The 16,754-nt window shown below is 42.3% G+C and overlaps 1 pseudogene; it reads left to right on the top strand.

Annotated features, from left to right (window-relative positions):
• Window positions 1–932: 932 nt before the first annotated feature.
• Window positions 933–10,216, top strand: LOC134621430 (NACHT, LRR and PYD domains-containing protein 12-like; annotated as a pseudogene).
• The last annotated feature ends 6,538 nt before the right edge of the window (window positions 10,217–16,754 follow it).

Raw genomic sequence — 16,754 nt, 5'->3', positions numbered from 1 at the left:
AAACAAACTTAGGAGCATAAACTTCTTATACAAATAAGAGATGGTCAAGCAGAAGAAACTTGATTTGAGACGAAATTACTCCGAAATCAATTGGGACTTATTGTATTGGGATACAAATTAAAAATAATATCATGACATTATATTAACCACAACAGACAGATCAACTTATCTGCTTTTTGAAATTCAGAGGTTCTTCAGAGGTGTCAGCCTAAACTTAAATCTGCTCTGAAGAAGAAGTTCCAGTGTGTGTTTGAGGGGATCGCTAAAGCAGGAAACCCGACCCTTCTGAATCAGATCTACACAGAGCTCTACATCACAGAGGGAGGGACTGCAGAGGTCAATGATGAACATGAGGTCAGACAGATTGAAACAGCATCCAGGAAACCAGACAGACCAGAAACAACCATCAGAGAAGAAGACATCTTTAAAGACACACCTGGAAGAGATGAACCAATCAGAACATTGCTGACAAAGGGAGTGGCTGGCATTGGGAAAACAGTCTTAACACAGAAATACACCCTGGACTGGGCTGAAGACAAAGCCAACCAGGACATCCAGTTCATATTTCCATTCACTTTCAGAGAGCTGAATGTGCTGAAAGAGGAAAAGTTCAGCTTGGTGGAACTTGTTCATCACTTCTTTACTGAAACCAAAGAAGCAGGAATCTGCAGCTTTGAAGACTTCCAGGTTGTGTTCATCTTTGATGGTCTGGATGAGTGTCGACTTCCTCTGGACTTCCACAAAACTACAATCCTAACTGACCCTAGAAAGTCCACCTCAGTGGATGTGCTGCTGATAAACCTCATCAGGGGGAAACTGCTTCCCTCTGCTCGCCTCTGGATAACCACACGACCTGCAGCAGCCAATCAGATCCCTCCTGACTGTGTTGGCATGGTGACAGAGGTCAGAGGGTTCACTGACCCACACAAGGAGGAGTACTTCAGGAAGAGATTCAGAGATGAGGAGCAGGCCAGCAGGATCATCTCCCACATCAAGACATCACGAAGCCTCCACATCATGTGCCACATCCCAGTCTTCTGCTGGATCACTGCTACAGTTCTAGAGGATGTGCTGGAAACCAGAGAGGGAGGACAGCTGCCCAAGACCCTGACTGAGATGTACATCCACTTCCTGGTGGTTCAGGTCAAAGTGAAGAAGGTCAAGTACGATGGAGGAGCTGAGACAGATCCACACTGGAGTCCAGAGAGCAAGAAGATGATTGAGTCTCTGGGAAAACTGGCTTTTGATCAGCTGCAGAAAGGTAACCTGATCTTCTATGAATCAGACCTGACAGAGTGTGGCATCGATATCAGAGCAGCCTCAATGTACTCAGGAGTGTTCACACAGATCTTTAAAGAGGAGAGAGGACTGTACCAGGACAAGGTGTTCTGCTTCATCCATCTGAGTGTTCAGGAGCTTCTGGCTGCTCTTCATGTCCATCTGACCTTCATCAACCTTGGACGCAATCTGCTGGAAGATGAACAAACAACAACCACCATATTTTCTATAATATTTAACAAAAGAAAACTAAATTTGCTTCACCAGAGTGCTGTGAACAAGGCCTTACAGAGTCCAAATGGACACCTGGACTTGTTCCTCCGCTTCCTCCTGGGTCTTTCACTGCAGACCAATCTCATTCTCCTACGAGGTCTGCTGACAGAGCCACGAAGTAGCTCACAGACCAGTCAGGAAACAGTCCAGTACATCAAGAAGAAGCTCAGCGAGACTCTGTCTGCAGAGAAAAGCATCAATCTGTTCCACTGTCTGAATGAACTGAATGATCGTTCTCTAGTGGAGGAGATCCAACAGTCCCTGAGATCAGGAAGTCTCTCCACAAATAAACTGTCTCCTGCTCAGTGGTCAGCTCTGGTCTTCATCTTACTGTCATCAGAAGAAGATCTGGATGTGTTTGACCTGAAGAAATACTCTGCTTCAGAGGAGGCTCTTCTGAGGCTGCTGCCAGTGGTCAAAGCCTCCAACAAAGCTCTGTAAGTAAATATGTGATCATCGCTTCTTTCTTAAAATCGTGATTCTACTTAACAAAATCAGGCATGCTCAGTTCAAAGAACTTAGCATTTTAGGAAAATATGAACATACTGAATTAAATGATCATTAGTCACTCAGTCAAATATTTGATACGTTTAATGTTTACCTCCAGCAGGACATTTCAGCATTTCTGAAACATTTTTCTTTTTAACTCAAATCAAATAACAATCTAGACCCAGTCTATAAAAACATGAGTTCTGATCCTTCAGCCCCTTTTATCAAGTTTATTATCCTCAGGCTTTTCACTTGTCCCCAACTCCAGGAGTTTTGTAACTTTTTTTCTAAAGCATATACTTCAGCTACCAGACTACACCTTCATCTTTTTCTGGTGTTCGTAATCCAAGTTTTGGTTTTTGTCTCAGCTTTAGTGCAATGTTCAATGTTCAATCTCTCTTTTTTTAATATATATAAATCAGCTGTGGCTGTCCTGACTATATCCAGTATGGAGGGAAATACTTGTGCTTTATATTTGAAATTCCTACTAAGGTTCTGTTTCTCATCAGCAACCATATCTAACTGTTATGTCACTACAACCAGTGTTCCTATAGAATTACAGTGGGTTGTCTCATGGTACTCTACAGTTTCCTTCCACTGTCCAAAAACATGCAGTTAGGTTAAGTGGTGATCTAAACTTCATGCAAGTGTGAGTAAGAATGCTTGTCTGTCTCTCTGTGGGCCAAATGGAAGAGACTGGATGGATCTCTGCTTTACCTTTGATATTTCCTGACACCAAACATTCTCCATGAAGTCAGCATTTCAGCTCATACCCTTTATAAACACCTTTAACAGGAAGAGTTTTATACAGGTACTGTTTAAAATTCAGTGTTACTCACAGTATGCAGGTAATGAACATAATAATTACTGAACAGAGACGTGTAAACTTTGTTACTGTGGATCTAAAATGTAAAAATGCATTTGAGAAGATTTTATTTCCAATCAGGTTTTGATGTGGGTTACAGTTTTTTAGAATTTGTAAACTAGAAGGTTGAGTAGATGGAGCTTGTAATGACTGATCTTCAGTGTGCTTTATGAAATAATCAAAGCAAAAAAAAGTTGCCCTTTAGGGAGGCCGGGACTTTAAAGGGGAATGAGCCAAAGCAGCGTGTTGTAGACAGAAATCAAACAAGAGTCTGCACGTCCAGCATGTGATACATTATTTATAGCTACATTTACAGTAATTGCAGATATTAGAATTAAGAAAGTGACCAACAGTACTGTAGTAACTGTAGTACTCTAGTACCCACAGGCATGTCTGCAGACACTGATCTAGTGTCACTAGATCACTGGTTGCAATTTAGATATGTTGGTACAATTGTGTTTCTATAAATTTAATTTACTTTTTTTCTTCCACACTTATGTTTTATCATTTTTGAAGTTAATTTTGAGTTGTAGTGTACACAGGCATATTTGATTTATTATCTAGGTTCAACATATAAAGAGATTTGATCTCAAATATTCCTTTTGGGGTTTTTTAGACTGAGAAGCTGTAGCCTCTCAGAGGAAGGCTGTGAAGGTTTGTTGTCAGTCGTCAGCTGCCAGTCCTGTAGTCTGAGAGAGCTGGACCTGAGTACCAACAGGCTGAATGATTCAGCAGTAAAGCTTTTGTCTGCTGCATTGGAGAGTCCACACGCCAAACTGAATATTCTGAGGTCAAATCAATATGTATTCTATTTTGTTTTGTTTGTTTATATGTTTGTTTCTTCTTTTTATCAAATCAAAAAATAAACCAATGAAACAAATTAACCAGTAAAGGCAAACTTTATCCATGTATTGTTGTTTCTTAACATTTTTAATCATTTCTAAGTTAAAGTAAAATTTTACTAACCTGTTGAGCACAAGATATTAAGCATACGTTAAAATACATCATTACTTATTACACCCTGGTTATACTTTAACACCTTGTTCATGTTTTTATTTTCAGACTCAACATCTGTGAACTCTCAGAGGAAAACTGTGAAGCTCTCTCCTCAGTTCTCAGCTCCCAGGACTCTAGTCTGAGAGAGCTGGACCTGAGTATCAAAAACCTGCAGGACTCAGGAGTGAAGCTTCTGGCTGTTGGACTACAAAGTTTAAACTGTAAACTGAATCCTCTGAGGTCAGGTCAAATTACATTTTGTATTTTTCAAATTAACTAGTGCTGTCAGCGTTAATCTTGTTAAAATGACATTAACGTAATAACCGCATTAATGCGGCAAATCTCCATTAGCAAGTTAATGCAGATCGTCCCGTGCATGGGGTTGCAAGGCGCTACTGCGTTAACGAGCTAACCACGCTAACTCTTTGATGCGGTGCAGCCCCATGTACGGGGCGATCTGCATTAACTTGCTAACGAAGATTTGCTGTGCTAATGCGGTAATGGCGTTAATGTCATTTTAATGCGATTAATGCTGACACCACTAAAATTAACCAATTAAATATTTTAAGCCAAACCATATTCAAATCCATATGATGATTTTTCTTAGCATGTTCAGGTTTCCTTTAAAAAAAAAAAAAAAAACAGGATTTAATATTGGGAAATATAATTTAAAATATATGTATATGAATTTAAAAATATACTTACAAATTTCACGTGACTGCAGCACATTGGCACGATAGTTAACACTGTTGACTCACAGCAAGGAGGTCCTGAGTTCAATTCCACCATCAGGCCAGGGTCTTTCTTTCTTTCTTGGAGTTTGCATGTTCTCCCTGTGTTTGCGTGGGTTCTCTCTGGGTATTCCGGCTTCCTCCCATAGTCCAAAGCCATGCAGTTAGTGGGGTTAGGACACTAAGTTGTCTATAGGTGTGAATGTGAGTGCAAATAGTTGTGTCTGTCTTATTGTGTATGTCTATGACAGATTGGCGACCTGTCCAAGGTGTACCCTGCCTCTTGGACTAAGACAGCAGGGATAGGCTTCAGTGCCCCCCCGCGATCCTGAAAAGGATAAACGGAAATGGATGGATGGAACTTTACACGAGTATTTGTATTATAGGTTGTCTTTATTTTTCAGACTGATGGGCTGTAATCTTTCAGGGAGAAGCTGTGAAGTTCTGTCCTCAGTTCTCAGCTCCCAGTCATCTAGTCTGAGAGAGCTGGACCTGAGTAACTCTGACCTGCAGGATTCAGGTGTGAAGCTTCTGTCTGCTGGACTAAAGAGTTCACAGTGTACAGTGGAAACTCTCAGGTCAGGATTCAAACTTTTACACAGATGATCATTTAAATTGTGAATTATATTATTGCATAAACAAGTAACCTTTATAGATCTATCAAGTAAATGTTTATTAATTAAGAATTAATTCAGTAATTGGAATTAATATGTAAACATTTTTATAGTCATGTGTTTGTTTGTTTAACAAAAATACTTCATGTACTGGCCAATTTGGAGATTTGGGGCTACTTTGTGCTCATAAAATATAAATTTTATTTCTGTGGGAATAAAATGTCAAAATTACATGTTTTGGTGTCTAATGGGCATTAATTAAATTATTATGTATCAATCATCACTGGGACCACTGTTGCTTTCACCCTCCACATCTTATCTTGTCACCCTCTTGTCCATTACAAGTTATTCGTCATTCTGCTTCAAAGTCTGCTGCCAGCCCTCAATTACAGAATTTGTCAATATTAGATGCTGCAGTTCCTTCAGACGGTTTCCCTAGACCAGAGGTTCCCAAAGTGTGGGGCCCGCCCATTCATGTGTTCAACTTTCTGTTCCTCCAGCTGAAGACCTCTCAGTTTGAGTTCAGGAGACAGACACCCTCTCTACTTTGAAGATCAGCTTCAAACTTTCCTTTTTGATAAAGCTTAAAGTTAAAGCTGGATCAGTTGACCCTGAACTATCCCTGAGTTATGCTGCTATAGGCTCAGGCTGTTGGTGTGCTTCCCATGATGCTCTGCTTTCTTCTCCACTCCCCTCTTTTCACTCCTGATGCTTTTATATGTCACTACTGCATGTCCTTAACTTTTGTCTTCTCCTTCCTTAGTTTGTGTTTTGTTCTTGTCTCTCTGAGCTCATCTCTTCTCTTTCCCCTCACCCTGCAACCAGTCATGGTAGATGCTCCTCCTTGAGCCTGTTTTCACTGGGAGGATCTTTGTGTCAAAGGGAGTTCTTCCTTTCCACCATCACCAAGTGCTGCTCACAGTGGATTGTCTGATGGTTGGGGCTTTCTCTCTAATATTGTAGGCTGTTACCTTACTCTGTTAAACAGCTTGAGATGACTGTTGTTGTCTGTTAATTGTCACTTATACATAAAGTTAAGTTAAATGGATATAAATGGATAGATGTTATGGTATGTGCAAACAAAAATCACTGTTCACGGATGAACTGTTGTTTTGTGTGTCTGCAGTCTGTCAGGCTGTCTGATCACAGAGGAAGGCTGTACTTCTCTGGCCTCAGCTCTGAGCTCCAACCCCTCCCATCTGAGAGAGCTGGACCTGAGCTACAATCATCCAGGAGACTCAGGAATGAAGCTGCTGTCGGCTGGACTGAAGGATCCAGGCTGGAGACTGGACACTCTCAGGTATGGAGAGAATGTTTGATAGAGGAGAAAGAGTTGTAAACATTTCCTGTATCATTTATTCACTTCCTCTTTGTTTCAGGCAGATGTGACATGAACAATCTCACATTCAGAAATATTTTTAGGAAACTCTTTGCATAAAATTTTGGCTTCAGCAATTATCCGTTCTGCATTCCGCTTGGGCAGCTCATTACTATCATAGCCTCCCACAGGCTAGCCAAGCCCAATGGGACTCCTTCTTCAGCCTGATGTCACCCTTTACGCCCAGTTTCCACCATCTGGTTTAGGGGTTACCATCACGACAGACACAAACCATCAGTGCAGCAGGTTCAGCAATGGAGGGGCTCAACATGGTCCATTCAGACTCAGTGTCCTCACTCTGCCTTGGAATGCTGCCAAAGCTCTGCCAGAGGTGGGAAATGAAGATCTGATGGACCAGGGCCTCTGCCAGGCGTTCCCAGTGCACCCTTACTATACATTTAGGTGTCTTTACAGCATCCTCCCCCACCACCTGATTTAACTCACCACCAGGTGGTAATCAGTTGAGCACTCAGCCCTTGTCTTCTCCCACGTATCCAGAACATATGGCCATAGATCTGATGATACGATTACAAAATCGATCATCAACCTAGTGATCGTGGCTCAAAGAGTTGGAAGTTTGTCTTGTAATCAGAAGGTTGCTGGTTCGAGCCCCGGCTCTGACAGTCTCGGTCGTTGTGTCCTTGGGCAAGACACTTCACCCGTTGCCTACTGGTGGTGGTGAGAGGGCCCGGTGGTGCCAGTGTCCTGCAGCTTCACCTCTGTCAGTGCGCCCCAGGGCAGCTTTGGCTACAATGTAGCTTGCCATCCCCAGTGTGTGAATGGGTGGATGACTAAAGCGCTTGGGGTCCATAGGGACTAAGTAAAGTGCTATACTCTAAGGAGCTTGGAAAGAAAAACATCGGGACTTCTCTAAGTTGCTTGAAGATGTTTCACCTCTCAACCGAGAAGCTTCCTCAGTTCTAAGGGTCAAATGGTGGAGACTCCCAGATTTAAACCGAGTAGAAGTTTCGCTCCAAATAGAGACAAAGGACCCCCTGATGATCCTCTACCTAATCACAGCCTAGGTGTGAAAACGAGTGTGGGTCACAATCAGTTTTGGGTGAGCTCATTGTGAAACCTGGCCCCACCCTATCATGTGATTTCCTGAGGTCAGATGGCCCAGGATGTGAGTGGGCGTTAAGGCAAATGGGAAGGGATCTCAAAACTGGATTATAGATGGCAGACAGTTGGTGTCGTAAACCCTCTGTTCAAAGATGGTCACAGTGGACATAAATGGCTTCTTTCACTCCTTTTTCAAACCATATGTCCTCTTTGTCCAAAATGTGAACATTGGCATCCTCGAGGACAGATGGTTTGAAAGAGGAGTGAAAGAAGCCACCTTCACAGACATAAAGCGCTATACAAATACAGGCCACTTACCATTTACATGCACTTATGGACACACTTATGTTTGAAAACTGTGTTTGTTATTGAAAAATCTGTCTAGTAACAGAACACCACTCTGCCTCAAATCAGGCAGGCTGTTCATTCCAATCACTTCCCTCCAGGATCTTGCCACTGTTGCAAATATGACGTCTCCCAGTAGGACACCTGAGTCCCCAGGTGAATAATCCACAAACACCTCACCCAGGGACTCCAAGAAGGTTGGGTACTCTGAATTATCAATGGGCACATAAGTGCAGATGACAATCAGGACCTGTTCCCCAACCTGAAAGCACAAGGAACTTCTTCCTTCTTCTCTACCAGGAAAAAATGTACAGACAGAAACATGAGGTGATACCAAGATACCCACTCCAGCCTGCCACCTCTCCCTTAGGGCAACTCCAGACTGGGACAAAGTCCAGCCCCTCTCTAGCAGTCTGGTTCTAGAACCCAAGCTGTGCATTAAGGTGAGCCCAAATATATCTAGCTGGTACCACTCAACCTCACGCACTAACTCAGGCTCTTACCCCACCAGAGAGGTGACATTCCATGTCCCATTTATAGTAATCGGGTATCCTTATCCCATGTGGAGTGAACTGTTCCTTTGATTTCATACTCATATGGGGTCTTTTGTCTCGTTATTTGTCTGGTCCCTCAACCAGGACCAATTTGCCATGGGAGACCCTTGCTCCCTGGTATAACATAGCGCCTAGGATACCTGGGACACACAAAACCCTCCACCGTGATAGGGTAGAAATTCAGGGAGGAGAACACATGTTTTTTCTCTTTTACCTTTCATTTAGTTTTGGCAATGAATTCATTATGTAAATCTCTAATAAACTATGAAAAATAAAGAGCATGTCACGCAGTTTGTGTTTCCATTCTGCTGTTATCGTTGTGTGCTGTACTGCATGGGGATGCTGCACTCACTCAGAGGTCAGAGGTCATGTACAGTAACCACACTGACACCAAGAGGAGAAGAATAGCTGGCAGCAAAGGCAGGGAGGTGTCCATTTCAGCTTAACAGAAGAGGAATATAAAGATAGTGAAGGTCACAGTTTGAATCGGTCATATTTCATTCAATATAGTCGTGTACTGACAGATCCAGGATCAGTCCAAATCATCATCAGTTACGTATGGATTGAAGTGTATTTGTGAAAATGTTGGACTGTTCCTTTATCAGTGTGTAACAGTGTGTGTACGAGAGCCATGTAATGTCCATGTGTGCATGCTGACTGTGCTGCTCTGACCCCCCTCCTCCTTTCAGGGTGGAGCCTGCTGGAGTCCGATGGTTGAGACCTGGTCTGAGGAAGTGTAAGTGTGTTTTTAATGGGATTCATGAAAACAAAGCAGCACACATTCAACCATCTTCATCATTCTGATGTCAGGAGTCATCATCAAAGTGTCAATCAATGAACAGATGATGGATCAATAACTGCAGCTGGATTGTGTTTGTTCTCTCCATCAGATTCCTGTCAACTCACAATTGACACAAACACCATAGGCAGAAAACTCAAAATGTCCGACAACAACAGGAATGTGACACGTGAAGGATATCAGTCATATCCTGATCATCCAGACAGATTTAATATCTATTCTCAGCTGCTGTGTAGAAATGGTCTGACTGGTCGCTGTTACTGTGAGGTCGAGTGGAGAGGAAGCGTTTATATATCAGTGAGTTACAGAAGCATCAGAAGGAAAGGACGCAGTGATGAGTGTGAGTTTGGAGAGAACAATCAGTCCTGGAGTCTGGACTGCGCTGAGGATGGTCCTGTTCGTGTCTGGAACAATAAGAGATCAGCATCCATCTCCTCCTCCTCCTCCTCTTCCTCCTCTGTCTCTAGCAGAGTAGCAGTGTATGTGGACTGTCCTGCTGGCACTCTGTCCTTCTACAGAGTCTCCTCTGACACTCTGATCCACCTCCACACCTTCAACACCACATTCACTCAAACTCTTTATCCTGGATTTAGGTTCCGGTCTCGTGGTTCCTCAGTGTCCCTGTGCTGAGTGTAAAGAGTGTCTCCTGTTAGAGAAACACTCTGACTGTTGAACAGATGGTTCAGTCTGTACATGTCTGTCTCTTTCACTCACAAACACGTTTTCAGATTCATGGATTCGATCAGTTGATGTTTGAAACTCTTCTAAATGATTCCTTGTAAACTTCTTCCTCTTCAGTCCTTTAAAGATGGAAGCTCCCATTATTCCAGGATCCACATGTTGTTTTATGTCTTTTTCCACTCAAAGCGTCACAGTGAATCTCAGTATGTTGTGTTTCTCTGAAGCTCAGTTCACAACCAGCTCCTCTGCATTTTCAACAAGTCCAAGCTCATTAAAATGAATCCAAATGTTTGATTTCTCTTTCTTAATGTGATGTTTCCAAACTTTCCACATGCTCTTACTGTTTCACTTATTGTTGGAAGCTCATCATGTAAAAGTGTTTCAGCCATAGAAGCTGAAAATATTGGCTCGATAGTTTTGAATGCAGTTCTAACCAGTGTGCTGGGTTTTTAAAAATACGTGGCTGCTGCCTGATGTTGGGCCCAGAGAGGAAGACGACTCACTCACTCTTCTTCACTTCCTCCTTATACATGTGTGTCAGGAGTTTTCCTGTATTGCAACTCAGGTCAGAATAAAAACGCTCAGACAGGTTTAACGTGTACACGGGTGAGACTCACGGAGAGACTCGCACCCTGCAGTAAAAAAAAAAACAGTCTTTATTTACAGAGCACATACAGGAAGAGATACAGGAAGAGATAAAATAGACCCGTGCTGCGTGCAGGCTTCCTGTGGAGTACAGAGTGTATGTAACTTCCCCATTTAGGAGTTTGCACAAAATGTGACTTCCCTATTTAAGCTTAATACTGAAAGAGCAAACACATTTAGATAAAGAAATGTACTTTTAAGCATAACATAATAAAAATCCCAAAATCCTGAAATCTTTTGACATTCCCACCTGTTGTTTGATCTTTCCTTCTATATATGTACATAGCAACCACTAACATTGTATCAGTCTATGGCCACTTGTAGACATTTTTAGCCAAGACATCATAAAATAGTGGGTTTTGTGTTATATCCAAGTGTCTATCTCATCATCTTCATCATTCTGTGATAGGGTGATGTAAGCATGAATTGAAGCAGTTACCATTCTTGATACCATGTTCTTCAAACAAGGTATGACACATGAAGTGAAAAGACACAATAACAGTAGAAGAACACCAGCAAAAACAAGTCCTTTAATCAGCAGGGACTTCCAAGAGCCGCTTAAAAGCCACGTAAGCCAGTCTTCTGTGTTTGTGGCATAGTCTCGTTGTTGTGCATCCCGAAGTTGTCTGAGTGTTTTCAGAGCATCAGTCATGTTCGGTGAGTGCACATTATCTGGAATGTATGTGCAACATGTGTTGTTAAAGAGGACACATAGTCCTCCTTTCTCGGCGAGAATCATGTCCAATGCTACCCTGTGTTGCATTACTGCAATGCGCAGGGCGTCAATTTTCTGATCCCGTTCGTCGTCGATTTTACATGAAGCATTCAGAAAAAGTCCAAAGCGGTAGTTCAGAGTCTCTATCCTTAAAGCGTGTTTTCCTACCCCCACCCATGGGAAGAGTGCGTGAGTAACTTTCTGTCTGTCAGTCCAAAGTTTGAATTCCTCTGGGACATCGGAACCCCACACAGGATCATGTTGCTTGAGGTCCGGGGTGCTTCGTCTTTTCCTTGTTGTTGACGTTGAAGTTGACGTGGCATCCATGGTTATCCTGAAAGTGTGGTCAGATATGAAAATGGGAGCGCACTGACCTGTCCAATCCCCAGGAAGGATAAAATAGGCCTGTTGGCCACAGATCCAGGCCATCCACTGGGTGCCATTTGAGATGTTGTTGCTCTTCACGGGCCCTCCAGGAGCGTGTGTTTGTACTGCTTTGCAGTTGGTGGTGTTTCCCATTGGCGTGGATCCGTTCTCTTGGCGGTAGCATAGGCTGTGGCTCAAATTCCCATTGTTTTCAAGAAATACTGGGAATGATTTAGCCTTACTTCTGTGCTTCACTTTCAGGTCAACCCAGAACCATTCATCACATGTGCCATTTCGCAGTCCTATCTGGAGAGGTTCGTCATGGTTGACCACGATTCCCTGGAATTAATACCCACAGCTGGCGTAGCTTGCGGCACACTTTGCTTGAATTATGTCCATTGCCTTCGCATACAAGGTGGCGTATTGTGTCGTTGGGGGTATATAGGAGCAAACATAGCAGTCTTTTCTGGGTGTGCTGTCATGTATATATCGATACCATGTGTTGTTCATCCATGGATGAATGTGGTCTTGTGTCATGTCACGAAGATGTGAGTTGTCATGTGTCCATCTTGTCTGCAGGTGGTGTTGTTCATCTTTTTTCTTTCGGGTGAGTGTTAATAAACTCACCAGGAGTGCAACATTAGCCACTAGGAGGACGAGTGTCTTCATGATGACCAGACACACCTGTGACCTCTGATGAGTAGACTACTGGCAAGAAGAAGAAGGCGGGGTGTACCCGATCAGCCCTCCCTCCACCAGTAGATCACCAGGAGTTAGGGGTGTCGGCGTCTAAACGTTTAGGTTGTCACTCACTTTTTTGCAGTGGCTTTTATGAATCCAGGACGGTCTTTCTGCTATTTTGCAGGCAGTAGGTGTGGTGAGTAGCACTTGATAAGGACCTTCCCACCTTGGTGAACTCCAATTTTTCCTTTGGAGTACTTTGATCAGGATCCAATCACCTGGTTTCAACCTCCAAGACACTGGAGAGATATCACTTGGCAGTTGGTTGTTTAGAACAATCTCTTTATTTTCAAGTAATTTAGTCATCCATTCGGCTAGTGTAGTTTCTCTTATTGACTTATCTATAGGCTCACTTGTAATTGGGAGTGGAAATGGTCTACCGTGAATGATTTCAAAAGGTGTGAGTTTCTGAGAACTTTGTGTCAGTCTCATCCACAATTTTACCAGGCCTATACACTCAGGCCATGGTCCCCCTGTTTCTTCCATGCATTTTCTCAGTCTCTGTTTTATTGTGCCGTTAGTTCTTTCCACGAGTCCGGCACTTTGAGGGTGGTAAGCACAGTGATGTTTGATGCTGAATCCTAGTGATTCAGAGACCTTACTGATTACTTCATTAACAAAATGTGTCCCATTATCTGATCTTATCAGAGTGGGGATGCCATATGTTGGAATGAAGTGATTGCACAAACATTTTGCTACTGAGATGGCGTCTGCTTTTTTTACTGGATAGATTTCTGGCCATTTTGAGAATACGTCTATGATCACTAGAGCGTATTTTGAGCCTTGGCATTCATTTAGCTCAATAAAATCCATGTGGATTGTATGAAAAGGATGAGGTGGTGTGGGAAAATTACCTCTTCTCGGTCTGTAACTTCCCCATTTAGGAGTCTGCACAAAATGTGACTTCCCTATTTAAGCTTAATACTGAAAGAGCAAACACATTTAGATAAAGAAACGTACTTTTAAGCATAACATAATAAAAATCCCAAAATCCTGAAATCTTTTGACAATGTGGAAGGAGAGCAAAGCGCTGCCAGACTCTTATTTCTGACAGAAACAGAGGAAACCACAGCAAACTGTTCCAGTTATTCATCTTCAACAATCTATTTATTTATTATGGTGTCTTCAGTCTGAGGGTTTGAAGTTTCCATGTCCCCTCATCTGGGGCTCTCCTCAGCTCTTTCTGGGATAGTGACGCGGCTGCCCCTCTGTTGGTCTTCCTTGGTCTCTTGTGTTCTGAGGGCCTCTGGATGTCTGGAGTCTTGATCTCCTCCATACCTGCTTCATGCCCTGGATGACGGGGCTATGGCCCCCCACACCCTCTAACAGATCATTAAATGAAGGAACCTTTTAAAAACAAGCGCGCTCATGCTCACAGGTATACACACGGGTGCTCACACACTAACTACACCCTTTTTGGCTCCTACCTCAAAGCACGCTGTGCGCTGTCGATATTACGTGCTGCACAATAATGTTTAATATTTAGTATTTACTGTTATATTCACATAGATCATCGTGATGTTGTTTATTGTATTGCTCTTGTTTTCTTCTGCTTGTTTTCTTTTTTCTCTCTCAACAGGTGATCCAGGTGATCGATATATGTATTTTTTTTCTGCTTATTTAGTTAGTTTTTGTTTTTTTGCCCTTTATCCCCGTCCCTCTTCTTGTCTGTTTTTCCCCTTCTTCCTTTCTCCCTTTTCTTTTCCTCATTCAAGTCTGTCCCATATCTAGCAAGTGAAAATAAAAAATAAGTAAAATAAACAATAAAAGGTGAATCAAATAGACCAATACGGCAAGGCTGGGATGGTCCATTTGGTAAAGTAAATCCGTTGGGCATCTTTCTTCGCCTTTAGACAATAATTCTGATGGCCAAAAAAAAAAAAAAAAAAAGAACTTTCCATGTCTGTGTGGTGTGAAGGCTGCTGGTTAAACTGGGACTCACTGTTTAAAGCACTGAGTGCTCATAGAGAGATGCTCCATGAGTCCCAGTACAGACTACAAACATGGTGGAAACTTAGCTTTGATATCCACACACTCTGCACGTCTGTGAGTAACTGTGATGAAGATGTGCAGAGATCTGTGTACAAACAGGAGAAAGACTGTAAAGACTCTGTGCTTCTAACAGCCTCTGTTAACATATGTGAGGCTGTTTGTTGTTGTTGCCATGGAGCTTTTGACTGTTTGGGTCAGCAGGTCATGTGATCAGGTTTGTTCTGCTCGACGATGGTTCAGTGTCAGGCAGGGCTGGACTGGGACAAAAAATCGGCCCGGGCATTTTGACTGGAGACCGGCCCACCAGGATAGAGATTGAAAATGTGACGTCATTCAGGGGTAAAAACCGCAAAGGATTCTAGGAACTTGAGGCAAGAGGTACTAGCGCACGCAGGCTTTCAATTGAACTCAGTTACACAGGGATAAAAAAGAAACACAAAAAATGGCAAGAAGCTGTTGTATTATTAACTGCAATAGCCGGTCGCATGACAGCCACGGGAAGCCGACGGGTAAAGAGATCGTTTTTTTTTTTATTGGATTACGTCGTTGAAGAGAAATTTTTTAAGCCATGTTTCCGAAGTAAGAGCTGACGGATAGTCTGGATATACCAAATATAACGTCTCAGAACACTCCAGCTCACATGTTAGTCTGCTCCAAGCATTCCCACAAAGGTCAGTGTTTTGTAGTAGTTAATACGTCATTTTTCTTAACATAATTGGTGATATAGGTTACAAGCAAGTCTGGCACTGAACAGAAATTGTCGCGCTATGCTCCTTTATTTATTGTGCATAAATAGTGAATTGTCCTGACAGAATACTGCGTTTCGCTTCTGTTATTACCACGGTACATTGACAAAAACATATACTTTTATTCACACGATAAAACAGTTGTTTTGTATCACTAATTGTCCAGTGCGATTACAACATACAATATTATTGTCACTGCTACATTTCTGTAATGCGTACCAGAAATTATTTTTCAACTACTAATTAATTACCGTTGAGCTCAAAGGTTATATTAATAAACGGTTAACGAATGTGTATTTATGACGACGATTTGTGAGACTGGTAAACTTACCTTTGTTTGTACGATGGTCTTTCCGTCGGTAAACTGTACCTGGGCTTGTTGCAGTGACCTGAAGTTACTAAAAACTTCATGAGTGTATGCACTCACTCCAAGAACGTATAATTATAAATCTGAGCGTGGTGAAAGTTGGGCAGCACGCTGACGTCCACTCCCTTTCACTCCTTTGATTTTTTCCTCGTATCTTTTCTTTGCCTTTTCGTCGAGTCTGTCTTTGTACGGACCGGCATTGTTCTCCTTAGTTTTGTACATTCCTTTTTTGTGTGGCAAAGAAAAACCAAGAAGGTATTGGAACCGGAGAATGAACGTTTTGCGGTGCTGCAAATGCTTGCATTTGATGCGGTACTTGGATTGTTTTGCCTCGAGTTCCCGGCATGCAATGCGCGAAAGTCACGTGATCTGTCAATCGCTATAGGAATAACCTTAAATTAAGACCAAGAACACTAGAGGTGAGACATGATCATTAATTAATATTAAAATTAATAAATGACAGATTTAGTGATATTTTCATAAACACCTCCTTTCCGTTTTTTGTTCTCCATTTTCTATAGTTCGTCTATAAGATTGCTAAACAAGGGGGCGGGTGCATCCGGCCTCCTCGGCTGTAATTGGTCCAGCCCAGAGTCGATCATGACCAATTGGCCAATCCAACACCTTTCATTCTATATACCCTTCCTAAAAAAAAAAAAAAAAATCCATCGGCCCATAAAAACAAAAAATCGCCAACGGCCCACCGGGCAAATGCCCGGTATGACCGATGGCCAGTCCAGCTATGGTGTCAGGGTTTGTTTGCATTCATCAATAAATATCTAAATAAATCAAAGACTCCATGTTTTTTCTTTCATCATGTGACCTCTGCTCATCCATCTCTGTGTGTATCAGGATACATTTAGTTCATAATACACAGAAAAATCAGAGTTATTACCTGTAATAAATGTGAAAGTAAAGATTCCTGCAGTGATAACCAGGCAGGACTGAAACACATCCAAGCTGTCACCACGGTAACAGCACCGTCCATCCACAGGTGAGGGGAGGAGCAAAAAGAGGGACTTTCACCATTTTATACTAAAAACACTCAACTAATGTTTCTAATATGAAACAAATAAGCCCACATTAATGTGAGCATTTATTAAATAATAATAATAAT

The sequence above is a fragment of the Pelmatolapia mariae genome, linkage group LG3_W (genome assembly GCF_036321145.2).
Source record: "Pelmatolapia mariae isolate MD_Pm_ZW linkage group LG3_W, Pm_UMD_F_2, whole genome shotgun sequence".
Classification (NCBI taxonomy): domain Eukaryota; kingdom Metazoa; phylum Chordata; class Actinopteri; order Cichliformes; family Cichlidae; genus Pelmatolapia; species Pelmatolapia mariae.
The sequence above is the reverse complement of the archived record's forward strand: the minus strand, read 5'-3'. Positions and strand labels throughout refer to the sequence as shown.